The sequence below is a fragment of the Montipora foliosa genome, chromosome 9 (genome assembly GCF_036669935.1).
Source record: "Montipora foliosa isolate CH-2021 chromosome 9, ASM3666993v2, whole genome shotgun sequence".
In the NCBI taxonomy this organism is placed as follows: domain Eukaryota; kingdom Metazoa; phylum Cnidaria; class Anthozoa; order Scleractinia; family Acroporidae; genus Montipora; species Montipora foliosa.
Window position 1 is genome coordinate 6991691 of NC_090877.1, and position 2500 is coordinate 6994190.

Genomic DNA, 2500 nt, shown 5'->3' on the forward strand with positions numbered 1-2500 from the left:
TACTTCAACCCGTGTGTCCCAATCATCATTTCTCCTACGTGTAATTTCCGTTTTGATGGTCGTTTGTCTAACCTCGCTCACTTGGGCTTCGCTTTCATTTAGCGGACTGTTTGCTCCTCTCAAACTTAATCGAGATCGCTTTCTCTTTTTTATTTTCTTTTCCTTTGCTACTTGGTTGTTATTCTCGTAACTTGCATTAATGTTTTGCTCACTTGCGACAATTTTGACGGCATGTAACCTGTCTTCCATGTAAATATTCTTCATGAGCATCGTAATGTTACTACATCCTTCACCAAATGACTGACTATTTAGGGACTCGACGGCATTGTTAGTATTGGGTGCCGCGTCCCACTCTTCGTTATCTCGTAAAGTGTAGGCCTTACAAAACGTTTTCAGAATTCTCTCTCTTATCCACCACCTCACCCAAAGCGCTGACTGAGACCAATGGGCATTGGTTTGTTGATTACAAGTAGCAGCTAGATCAGGTGGAAAGAGATGTTTCGCCTCGGTTATATTCTTTACACCACAAAAGACGTCGAAAGCCAACTTGACGTCTGTTTGATTCGTTAGATCTTGTATGGCATGTCCAATGTAGCGAAAGATTTTATATTCCTCTTTGCGTTTTGTAACAATATCACTTACTCGATTAGCAGACGTTTTCCAGTGCACAGTACACCCGCGCAAACTTTTCTCGCAGAGTTCCGCTCCGATTCTTCTATCACTTTGAAAGCCGTTATATTCTGCTTGATCAAAATCTACCATGATCTGCCGAAGAGTCTGCCCATTTTTAAACGACGGGTGTATTTTAGTAATGTGGGTAAATATTTCACGAATAGCTATTGCGTAGGCATCGCTGTCTTGTTTATTCAAAAGAACTCTCGCAACCGCGTTAAACTCGGCGCCATGGTAATTTCGTTAAAAGCAACCATGTTCAGTAATAAAGGTCTGGAAATCCATTGTTATTTGTGTATGTGATATCCACGTACAAATCTTTGGTGTTTCTCTGTAGGTGTGCTTGATAGGGAGCGAGAAAGAATGCAAAATTTCTCGAAGGCGAGATAATTATATGTACTCTCGTCCTTCCATCTGGTATTTCCCCATTCACTTTCGCTAAGATTCCTGATCGACCGTCTCTTGCATGTCTTCATATTCTTTCCTGGACTTGTCAAATTCAAGAACTTGAAGGAGTGGGACAATTCCTGGATGTTAGTTTAGTTAGTTTATTGCCAGTCAATCAATCATAGCTCCGCAAGAGCGTATGAAAACGCCAGTTTTGGTAGTTTAAATCCCCGAGAGAGTTAACTGCCGGAAACGGCAGAGTGCTGAAGTTCCATGCCAGCATAAAAAAGTTAAAACGCTGCAGCTGTGTCTACAAAATCTGTCCCGTAATAATATACAGAGAGGGAAACGTTTCGCCGTTAATGGCATTTCAATAACTGCGAATTTTGTGGTTCCAATACATCTTTAGAGGGAAACTTTCGCCGTTAGTGACATTTCATTTACTACGAAATCTGTGGTTCTAATATATATATTTAGGGGGAAACGTTTCGCCGCTACTGACATTTCAATAACTGCAAAATTTGTGATTCCAACATACATTCAGTGGGAAATCTTTCGCCGTTAATGACATTTTGATAACTGCGAAATTTGTGGCTCCAATATTTGTGGGGGAAAATCTTTCGCAGTTAATGAGATTTAAATTACTGCGAAATCTTCGGTATATAATAAAAGTATATTGATAAACTTTTTGGCGAACTTTTATTAACTATCTGTAGATAAATAAAACTGCAAAATTCTCATTTACATATATATACCCAGTCACTGGTAGTCATTAGTTAAATTATCCTTTAACAATTTTATAAGAAATTGAGAACGTCACCATGCACAAATCGGTAAAAAGCCAATTGAAAACAGGTCGCACTAAGGCAGGTAAAGCGTAAAACTTATATAACTCTGGTTTATTACGGTCACGCCAAAACGCAGACTGCAGACTGTGCAGACCGTGCAGACCAGGGGTAAAATATGGCGTTACCCTCACTATTATTTAGAGCTAACCGTAAACAGGCTAACCTGAACGTTATTAAGGCCTAATTAGGCTAACAGAATGTCATTTAGGCCCAATTCAGGCTAACAGAATTTTCATTTTACAGACGGTCTGCACAGTCTGCAGTCTGCGTTTTGTCAGTGTCCCGGTTTATTAGCTCACCATTTACACCGCTGCATTTTTAGTACGAATTACGGTTTTACCATTTTAGACCCATTCAATTTTGGTGACTCGTTGTGGTGAAGGGATACTGCTCTTATAATTACGGACACTTCCTTTGTGAGATTCCTGCCTCTTCCAATAGCCGCTTACAAGTGAAGTAAAATCCCTTCTCTTTCTCATAGACGGAATACCGTTCTCAGAAGCAGTCTTGTCTGCCGGCTTCTCAATTTGGGGCTTGGGCTACTCTGAACACTTTCCTTACAATTTTTTGAGAAAGCAAACGGTTCTTTTGCT

The 2500-nt window shown here is 40.1% G+C and overlaps 1 long non-coding RNA gene across 1 annotated transcript in view; it reads right to left on the reverse strand.

Annotated features, from left to right (window-relative positions):
• Positions 1-2175: 2175 nt before the first annotated feature.
• Positions 2176-2500, reverse strand: part of LOC137972199 (uncharacterized) — an 11270-nt gene continuing 10945 nt past the window's right edge. The window contains exon 4 of the long non-coding RNA XR_011117045.1: positions 2176-2500. This exon is cut by the window's right edge and continues 2459 nt beyond it. This is a non-coding gene — a long non-coding RNA (uncharacterized lncRNA).